The sequence below is a fragment of the Rhinopithecus bieti genome, unplaced genomic scaffold, assembly GCF_001698545.2.
Source record: "Rhinopithecus bieti isolate Rb0 unplaced genomic scaffold, ASM169854v2 scaffold_23411, whole genome shotgun sequence".
Taxonomy (NCBI): domain Eukaryota; kingdom Metazoa; phylum Chordata; class Mammalia; order Primates; family Cercopithecidae; genus Rhinopithecus; species Rhinopithecus bieti.
In genome coordinates this window covers 714,037-725,579 of record NW_016811046.1, presented here as the reverse complement: position 1 = coordinate 725,579, position 11,543 = coordinate 714,037, and the positions used below count along the sequence as shown (strand labels likewise).

At 33.8% G+C, this 11,543-nt stretch overlaps 1 protein-coding gene across 2 annotated transcripts in view; it reads left to right on the top strand.

Moving 5' to 3' along the window:
• EDIL3 (EGF like and discoidin domains 3) overlaps positions 1-11,543 on the top strand; it is a 458,492-nt gene that overhangs the window by 237,628 nt on the left and 209,321 nt on the right. The gene's annotated exons all lie outside the window — the stretch shown is intronic.

Genomic DNA, 11,543 nt, shown 5'->3' with positions numbered 1-11,543 from the left:
CCATAAGACAGTTTCCATGGTAACCCAGACTGTAAATTTTAGGAGAAGGCCCACTTCTCCACTGCAGTTTTCCCAGGTAGGCCTAAACTGGGAATGAGAAGTTCCAACTTGGATATCATTATGGATTTTTAGATGCTACAAAACTAGACTTATTTTAGTATGGAAGGTGCAGGTGATTGTCTAGTAGCTAAAAATAAGCTTAGGGCATTTTATTTTATTACCTAGAAATAGTCAGAAAAACAGTGGCAGCTTCTTCAAGATTTGATTCAGGGTCATGTAGAAAGAAATATCTAGTATTAGGTAAAGGATGCTTTTGTTTTGTTTGAAATATTGTAGACTGTGAAGCTCTTTTGTTAATGAGAAACCCCAGTGCTCATTCTTTGGTTTGGGTGAATCCTTATCTTACAATTGTCCTGTAATCTTACTATTTGTCCAGATAACTAGACCCAAGTTAAGCGTTAGTCATAACAAACCCAGGTTTTGAAAAGGCATTCGTCTTGAAGCTAGTCAAAGGAATATATTTTTTCCTTCTTTATGTTGGGGATAGTTTACCTATTTAATGCCTATCAATCAATGACTAGAAAAAGAAAGTGTGGTATATATACACTGTGAAATACTACTCAGCCATAAAAAGGAACAAAATCATGGCATTCACAACAGCCTGGATGACGTTAGATACCATTATTCTAAGTGTATAAACTCAGGAATGGAAAACCAACTATTGTATATTCTCATTTATAAGTGGGAGCTAAGCTGTGAGAACACAACAGCTTAAGAATGATATAATGGACTCTGGGGGCTTGTGGGGAAGGGTGGGGAGTGAGGGACAAAAGACTACACAATGGGTACTGTATACCATACAGTGATGGGTGCACCAACTCTCAGAAATCATCACTAAACAACTTATCCATGTAACCAAAACCCACTGTTTTCCCCAAAACTATTGAAATAAAAGAAAAGAAGAAAAGAAAAGAAGAAAATGAAAATGACACCTCTCAGGGCTGTGGAGAGGATGTTGGAAAGTGCTGGGTAAACTGAGAATAACTGGGAACAATCAAAGAAGCATCACCTGCAGTTGAATAAGTTTTGATTCATTTAAAAACTATTTCATGTGCAGCTGCTCTGTGTCAGGCACTGTTCTGGAAGAGGGAATGTAGCAACAAATAAAACACAAAATTCATGTTTTAATGTGGTTAATATTCCAGCAATAAAATAAAATAAAATATTAAATAAAAAAAATCAAATTCTATCAAGCATTCATTATTCTCTAGAAGTTATAAATAGTTGAACATGGTTTTATGCTTAAAAACAAATAGGAGATATTTTAAATCCCCAGATTCATCTTCCTAGACACTACTTACAGAGTAGTTGTTTCCATGTTGGGGTGTATACACCCCAGAAAAGCGCAAGAGATAGTCCCCTGAGCAGTGGAAAGAAAATAAGATAACTTACTTGTATGTTTATGTATTGTTAACAAGTACATGTATTAAGTGTATTACAGTTTACCTCATGCATTGACAGAGGCACCTCACTGGAGTTGTATGTAAAAAAATCACCAGTACAAATGTTCTGAAGAAAGAGTAGTAGTTCTACAAAGCAGAACCTTTTTGTCACAATGTGACTATTATGTTATCTATTAAATTAATTCTAACCAAATACATAATTGGCCTGAAAAGAATCTGCAGAGAAATGTCAGAATGAAGAAAATGCCAGTAATACAAGCAGTGAGAAAACAGCTAACATTTATTCTCCTATTATGAACTAAATATAAAATATTATGAGATAAAGCAGTGCCAAAGTAATTATATCTAACAGGAGATTGGATCCCAAAGTTGAAATTATCAACATGATCTATAATATGTGTTTACATTCACCATTATTATTGATAAACTCACCCAGAGGAAATACTGTTTTATGCTTTGATATATTAGTTAATGATAACATGAAGCCGTTGCAATTGGGAGCATACTTTAAAAATGTTTATTGTAAACATATCCTATTATTTTAAAATTTATGTTTCCCATATACATTTTATAATGAACATAATTATTCATTTATTAATACTTGTATATAATTTATAAATTCTTAAGTATGTATTTATTCAAAGTGTGTGCCACAGTTAAAATTTTACTATAGGGATATATGATCAAGTGTTTTGAAACCATGGCTAGAAAGTACTAGAACGTATATTTGTTGAATAAAAAAAATATACTTAACAATATATGGGGTCAGGTAAGCTTATACTTATAAGAGTAACCAATAAATGAGTTTTATTACATTTATATTAATCATATTTTCTGATTCTAGCTAATTTAGAGACACAATTTTCTGCCTATACACTTAGTCTACTTATGATTTTTGAAACCCTATAAAATTTCAATCAGAATTTTATGCAGCAGGAAGAGAAATACCTGTAACAATGACTGTGCCTGGCTTTCATGTAGTGACCTCAGAAGAATTAACTCATAAGCATACTGTTTATTTATAATAGATAGATATTGCCTTTTAACTTTTCTGTTAATGGACGTTTTCACCCATTAATTTGTATTGCAGAGTGGCAGAGAGTGGATCTCTGGAAATGCCAGTGGCTAAAATGTTTCCACTTGGTTGTGCATGCACTGGCAATGGGGATATCATTAAAACGTAATAAAAATGTACATTGTTCCTTTTTATTGTTCAGTTTGTTCCTTTGTTATAGGCACCACAGGGAATAATTTTATGGGTTTTATAATGAATGAGTTTGTGGGGACATAAAATGACTAGATATTTGGAGGAGTAGAGTATGATTATTAGATCAATATCCCTTATACTGAGAATGGAACTGCAACACCAAAACATGAAATGACAGAATTTAATTTATTGACCTCAGGTTTTAAAAATTAAACACCCCATTACCAAAATTAAGACAACTTATTACAAATACAATTTTGGTTTTTTTTTTTTTAAGCATATTTCTAAACATCTTAGGATAAAGGTTTCCAGACATAAAGCCAACGATTTCTATATTTATGTGTTCTTCTATTTTTAACTATCCAATTTTACCATGTAATTGAGGGATAAATAGTAAATAGATGCAAAACTTACTTTATAATAAGGTAGTACTAGGCACTACACAACTGAGGAATATAAATGTATCTTGTATATGCTGGAAGCACTTTAAAATTATGTTTTAGTAATCGATGTATTTCTGTGCTGAGGTTCTGAATGCTCTTTCATCTTTGAGGTATTCTATTTTGTAGGATAATTCAGGGCATGTCTCTGAGAAAAAGCTGACATATTTAGATATGTATGAATGCAGCTGAATTTGTGTGTGTATTGCTAGTGGGAATTGGATAAATTATTTTCTCAGTATTCACTTTAATTTCCTTCACTGCAGATACCATTCTTTAAAATATCCGAGCAGTATTCACTTTCAGAGTGAAGAGGTAAATTGGTAAGACCCTTGAGGTTATGCATTTTTGTGAATTGCTGAATAAAGGTAACGAAATGAAAATGCCAAAATATTACTTGACTCTATCCAATATAATTGATGGATTTATAAACCAGTCAGATTTCAAGTTATTTTTACTTTCAAACATTTGGCACATCTGGTTTTACAGTTTTTAAAGAATCTTTCCTGATATGTAACAAAACTTGTTGTGCCTAACAGTTTTGTCTGTATGCTATTCTAATGCTTTAATTACACGCAGCACGCTGCTTTGTTATAGCAACACTTGTTTGTTCTGTAATAGATTCTGGTTATCCTTGTCTAGAAAATTTCAGAAAAATCTCCTTCGATTGGCACCCAAATAGGCAGTATTCTAATGCTGAAGTTCTGTTTTATTTTCTTTCTTCCAAATATTTATGCATTTAGTACATTCTACATTTAGCTTTATGCTACTTTTTAATTCTTACTACATCTCTACAAGAAGTAATTAAAAGGGAAAAACAAATTTACCAGCAAGAATTTAGAAGGATTAAAAATACTCTTCTTCTTCTTTTGTATTATTCTCTCCACAGGCTTCTTACATACAAAGATGATACAGAATGGTAGCTTTAACACTGTTAGGAACAGAGTTATTTTATGTGGGCAAATGGAAATGGTCCAAGAAATTGATTTTGAGAAAACATAGAACCAGAGTTTATCATTTTAGAAGTTATGTTGACTATGCAGAATGAGACAATAATGTCACAAACTATGTAGACATTACGTCCATAGGAAAATACATACATACATACATATTTTTAATTGAAAAAATAAGCCTTCTGTTCACCATGGCCTCTAACCTCTTTATACTGATTATTTATGCTAGTTTAAATATCGTTTACTGGATTCCTCACTTCACATCTAGAATATGTACAAAACTGTTTCAGAGTCAATGATGTGAGTAAATCCCCCATTTATTTTGTTTTTAATTTTAAGGTCGGGGTACATGTGCAGGTTTGTTATATAGGCAAACGTGTGTCATAGGGGTTTGTTGTACAGATTATTTCATCACCTATGTATTAAGCCTCGTACCTATTAGTTACTTCTCCTGATCCCTAAGGAAGATCTACTTCTTTTAAAGAGAAAACGAAAAGTTATATAGAGATTCTTATCAATTACTCTTGACCTTTTAATAGAACAAAATGGTAAAAGAAACATCCATAGAGCTTTACTATTAATTTGCTATTTTTTTTCTAAGACCTTTTGAAAGATATTATGGATCATGGTTAATTTCGGGCATGAAAAAATGGATAAAGACATTACTAGAGAAGGAAGAAACTCAACTGTGTTTAACTTCCCTTTTTCTCTTTTGGTGTCTATGATGTGCTGATAGTACTCTTGTCTAGCGTCTCAAATGAATATATGTTGAAGAAAGATTTTTTTTTCTGGTGGAGGCTAACTTTTAAAAAAGAATTACTTCTCCTGAGGCTTTCTTGAACAAACTCTGGGACCAAGATTATTGCTCTCATAGGGAATATACTCTTCTGTAATTTTACTGAGCAGTCAGAAGAAATGCTTTTATTTTGGGGGCTGCCACTCTCCCTAGAGAGCTGTATCTAAGTCAAGAGATAGTGATAGGAGGTTGTTTTCCAAGTGCTAAAAAAGCCTCTTCATTAGCAACATTTAAACTTAGACTTTTAAGATAGCAAACTGAGCATACATATTTAGTATCCCCTTATTCTCAAACCACATTGAAGTGACAGTGAAGATTAAATGAATTTTTAAAATTCAAGAATAAGTTTGTAACAGACTAAAAGTAGCGAGAGGCACTATTAGCACCCCAGTGAATTTTGACATTTCTAGATGACAGAATACAGGAGGGAATTGTGATGATGAAGAAGGAGTCCTTGAGCCTACATCCCTGACCTGGAAAAGTCTGAAATGGAAGTAGATGCTGTTCTTTGCCTAGTGGAAAGGGTCCAGGCTAGGGGTGAGCTGCTACAGAAAAAAGAGTAGACAGAAAGCAGGTAAATTAATTAAGAACTCTGGAACAGTTGCTCTGGTTGCCCTCCTCTTCCCTTCCCTATTCCTCTTGCATGATTTCCAGGGCTAAGCCTAGAAGACTACTGTCTCCAAAATTTCAGAGTTTACTAGGGGAAAACTTGGGTTCCTAAGGCAGAAGTTAACAACACTGAATAAAACCTTATTTTGCAAGATGGGGATAGCCTTGCTACCTTCTCCCAGCTTCCCCCCCACCCCCCGCCCCCCGCAGAAGTTGCAGTCAGTCCTCCATACAGGACAGAAGCTTGCTGAAGAATAAAACTATTAAAGTACTGAATAAACTACACCAGTTCAGTATACGAATCAATCTAGTCTTTCATTCATATAAGTAGGCAATCAAGGTTCACCAGATATTTGAAGTAAACTGCATGAAACAGAAGATCCAAAATGAACACATAAATAACTGATGCAAGAGGAAGAAAGTATGATTCATGGAACAGAGAGAACTTTTTAAACATCTTAATTAGGATCATAAGGACAATATGATTTTCATAGAACAAGAATACTGTATGTCATTTTGAAAAAGAGTTCATGGTTATAAAAGATATGATTGGTGAACTATTTTTTTAAAAAATGTAGTGAGAGGTTAAAGTCACAGAAATCTTCCCAAACTTAGATAAAATAAAAAATAGAAGATATATGCTTAATGAACATGGAGAATGGATTTAAGATATTCAACACAGGACTAATTCCAGAGAAAACACAGGAATGGAGGCAATAACGAATGAGCCTTCATGTTGAAAAAATTAATGCATACCAACACAATGAATGAAAACCATTTCTAGACAGTCTTATAAGATCTCTATATAGAAAAATTCCCAAATCCCCTAAGAGATGTAACAGGTTAACTCAAAAGTAGCAAAAATTACATTGGCTTCAAATGCCTCCAGCAGCAACCATATATTAAAAGACAATGAAAAAATTAATGTACCTTTAACTTTCTGGGGATACATGAATTTGAACTTAGACTTCTATGACTAGCCAAATGTTGCAAGTGTTGGGACAATTTTAAGGCTCAAAATAATGTTACACTTACTCTTTTCATGAAAATTACCTAAAGATGTTTTATTGCAAATGAAAAGTGGACATAAAAAATAGAAAGGTAGGATCCAAGAAAGGGTAGAATAAGCCCAGGTAAGCAAGGAGAAGATATCCCAGGATGTAGCTTGCAGCAGACCTAGAAAGGAATCAGCTAAACTTAGAATAAGCGGAGGCTAGGCACGGTGGCTCATGCCTGTAATCTCAGCACTTTGGGACGCCCAGGCGGGAGGATTGCCTGAAGTCAGGAGTTCAAGACCAGCCTGGCCAACATGGTGAAACATCATCTCTTCTAAAAGTACAAAAATTAGCTGGGCGTGGTGGTGGGAGCTTGTAATCCCAGCTACTTGGGAAGCTGAGGCAGGAGAATCGCTTGAACCTGGGAGGCAGAGGATGCGGTGAGCTGAGATCCTGCCACAGCACTCCAGCCTGGACAACAGAGGAAGACTCTGTCTTAAAAAAAAAAAAAAAAAAAAAAAAAGAAGTAGAAGCAGCAGAGGACCCCAGGCGGCCTCTTCAAGAAGCATAAAAATACATTCCAATAAAAATATGGACATGGTAAATAAGTTTATACTTCACCTAACAAGCAAAAAATAATTAAATATTCCAGAAAAAAATAAGAAACTCTGTAAATATGAAGCATTAAGTGTGTCACTATTTTCAACAACTGGTAGAATACATCAGAAGGAAGTCCATTTGACCGTAATGCTGGAACAGCCTCCATAAAGTGGCACATTTTTAGTGAAGTGCAGTAACTATTTTTTACTTCATTCTACAGTAAATAACATACAATTATTGTATGGTAAACGTTCTCATTCTTCCAATTTTTACAACCAGTTGTAGACAAGATATTGAGGAATTAATGTAAAATGGTCATTATTGCCCCAATTCTTTGCACCTCCCTATATTTTTACCCTTTGTTTTATGACTTTTAAATCCTACTATAAGGAGAAATATATTTTTCTCACCTCTTAACTTTGGGTTTGGAGATATGGCTTGGTTTGGCCATTGACATGAAATTACAATAAGTTTCTTATGAGCCTTGGCCTTGTAGATTTCATTTTCTTCTCAGAACTTCTGCCATTATCACAGCAAAGGAGCAAAAGATAACTGTTGTACCCTCAGCTTGGGTCTCCGAATGATCACACAGGGAGCTGACTTCAGCCCAAACCTCAGCAAGGAATCAAGCCCAGCAGACCTTTATCTCAAAGTAGAGCTTAGTGTAGCCCACTCTGGATCTCTTGACACCACTCACCAGCAACACTTGGATGTCTGAGAAATAAATACATGAATATTGTAAGCCATGGAGGTTTTGTGATTGTTATATCAATTAACTGTAGCTTTAGTTGACTGGAACATGACTGTAGAACAGAATGTGTTGTAAAATGTAAATAAAATTCTGATGTTAAAAATAACAACAAGGCCAGGTGTGGTGTCTCAAGCCTGTAATCCTAGCACTTTGGGAGTGCGTGGATCACCTGAAGTCAGGAGTTCGATACCAGCCTGACCTATATGGTGAAACCCTGTCTCTACTAAAAATACAAAAATTAGCCAGGCGTGATGGTGGGTGCCTGTAGTCCCAGCTACTCAGGAGGCTGAGACAGGAGAATTGCTTGAACCTGGGAGGCAGAGGTTGCAGTGAGCCGAGGTCATGCTACTGCACTCCAGCCTGGGTGATAGCACGAGACTCCGTCTCAAAAAAATATAGTAGTAATAATAACAATAACAACAATAGGACTTTAAAGCCAGAAAGAGATGTGAAGCATGTTGTAGCAGCCTTAATGGCTAAAGCTGATGAACAAGCAGTAGGTTTAAATATATTATTTAACAAAATTCTATGGTGAGTATAAAGTAAGAGGTACTTTTGAGAGGTTATTTTCCCATTTGTATAATGAGAAATGTTGGCTATTGGTAATGAACAGAATAAAATAAAAGCCATGGACTAAATAATAGTACACTCACAGAAATATATAGCTGATGGATAATAAGGTTCCAGTTGTGCTTATTTGTACAAAATTATAGTAACCTCTGTATTTTCATAACATATGAATTTAGTATAGTATATTAGTTGTATCTATAGAATGTTCTAAAGATTTCAAATGTATGTATTTTTATATTCAGTAAAATAAATTCATCAATATATCTTAGTATTTTTTCTACCTCTGCATGTCTTAACAAAAATATTTTAAATATTGCAGTACCTCAAGGATGGATTATAGTTTGGGAAGTTGTTAATATCACCTCTAAAGATAACTCTGTAGCTTACTTAATCAAAACTACATAAGCTCTTCTTTATTCTCTGAAACATAGCAGAAGGAGATTCAATGAGTATAGGGAAGTAAAATGCTGCATAAACTCAAATTTTTATACTAAGAGCCAAATTAAACAACCAAATTAAGTAGATAATGTTACACTTATGCTCACTATTTACTGATATTTAGTCCAATTCACAAGTCATTGGATTTTATTAAAAAGAACTAAACATTTTTTCTGCATTAATTTTATAACAGCATAACACAGCAATGCAGTTTCTAATAAGACCCATTCCTCTCTGACAGAATAGGACCATTTACCTAAGCACTTGTTATGAAAGTAGCCCATCATTTTAATCAGGTTCATTGGATACGATGGAAATTGTTGTCTTGAAGGCTTCCTTTTTCAATGTAAAGTTACGCAGTAAGTAATTAATGGAATTGAGATTTCCATCTTAGTGTATATATTAAAAGGAATTAATAATGAAAATCTCCTTTAAACATATATTTTATAAGTTTTGGAGTTATATCCTTCACAGAAGCAAAGAGAGGGCCGGGCGTGGTGGCTGACGCCTATAATCCCAGCACTTTGGGAGGCTGAGGTGGGCGGATCACGAGGTCAGGAGTTTAAGACCAGCCTGGCCAACATGGTGAAACCCCGTCTCTACTAACAATACAAAACTTAGCTGGGCATGGTGGCACGTACCTGTAATCCCAGCTACTCCAGAGGCTGAGGCTCTGTCTAAAACAAACAAACAAACAAAAAAACTGGAAAATTGTTTCATTGTTCCTGTATGAAAATTACAGTATCTTGAATAGATCACAGGAGTACAGAAAACTTACGTATCAATGTAATGCATGAACTTCCATCAGAAAATTTTTCTGGAAAAGAAGAACAATTAGGGAAGGTATGGGTAACCCCCGTTACAGTTTTATATGCTTCGGATTTCTGATAGTCAATGATAACAAAATGAATTCAATCTGAAACTAAAATATAAGAGCAATAGAAAATCGTGCAATGATATTAATTTTTTCCAGTTACATTAATTTTTCCCCATTCATCTTTATTTAAGGCTTCTTGCAAAGACTTTCTTGAGTGGTGGAAACAACCTGCAAAGTAGGAAGTAAACTACCTTAAAAAATCAGTATTTTTGTCATCTTTATGAATGTAACTCCTCTTATTAATATGTTTTATTAAACTACTCAGTCTCTCCCATAAGACCTGCCTCTTTTCATGGGCTGCATGGTTCTCACATTGAAATAAAAGTATATTGTACAAAAACCTTTCTTTTGTGAAATTGAGAAGGCTAATGTTCCTTGTTAATTCCGTGGGCCTTTTATTGTCATGGAGTGTCAGTGTGTGTGTGTATGCAGTTTTCAGTTTACAGACAATAAATATGTGGGTTATAAAAATAACTTTAGTATCACTGTTTGAAGGTTTTGTTGGAGTATAATTAACACAGAATAAAATAAACAAATTTAAAATGTATAATGTGATATGTTTTGACATAGGCATGAACCTGTGAAACCATCATCTTATTCAAGATAGTAAACATTTGCATCACATCACCCTCAGAAGTTTCTGCCCCACTGTAACCCCACCTTCCTGCCCCTTCAAGTTCATCCCAATCACTAATTTACTTTCTGTAATGATAGATTAGTTGTATTTCTAGAAATTTATATAAATAAAATAGACACTATTATTTTTATCTGATTTATTTCACTCAGCATAACTATTTTGAGATCAAATTGTCTCAGGTTTGGGGTTATTACTATAGTAATAAAGCTGCTATGAACATCCATACAGGTCTTTATGTGGACATATACTCTCATTTGTCTTAGATAAATATGTAGGAGTAGAATGGCTGAATCATATGGTAGATATGTGTTTAAGTATTTGAAAAACTGTCACATTGTTTTCAAAATGGATTGCATTATTTTATATCAGACCAGCAGTGTATGAGAGTTCAATTCCTCTGCATCCTCACCAACACCATCTTTTTAATTTTAGCTGTTGTAATGGTTGGGTAATGACATCTTATTCTAGTTTTAATTTGTATACTATAATGACAAATGATATTGAACATCTTTGTATATGTTTATTTACCACTCTTATGTATATTCTTTTGTGAACTATCAGTTAAAATATTTTGCCCACTTTTTATTGAGTTATTTGATTTCTTATTGAGTTATGAGAATTATTTGTATGTTGTACATACAAGTCCTTTATCGTATTTTTGATTTGCAAATATGTTCTCCTAATCTGTGGTTTGTCTTTTAAATCTCTTAAAATGGACTTTGGGGAGCAAGAGTTTATGGTTTTGATATAGAAAAAATAGTTTTAGGTTTCACTTTGTAATCTACAATCTATTTTGAGTGATTTTTTGTATGTGGTTCTAAGTGTATTTTGCATATATTCAATTATTTCAACATCATTTTTTGAAAAGACTACATTTATCTATGGAGTAATTTTGATGTCTTTTGTAATAATGATGTGCCTTTTTGTAGCTTTCTTGGTATTTCTTACTCTTGGGATTTATTGAGCTGCTTAGATCTGTGGGTATAGTTTTCATCATATTTGGAAAATTTGGGCTATAATCTATTCAAATATTTTCTACTTTCCATTTTCAAGGACTCCAATCACATCTATTTTAGACTAACTGTATGTGTTCCGCTGGTCACTGATGCCCAGATTTTTTTCTCTGTGTATTTTATTCTGTATATTTTCAATTGGTATGTCTTAAAACGTCTTAAAATTCCTTTTTTTTTTTTTTTTTTTTTTTTTT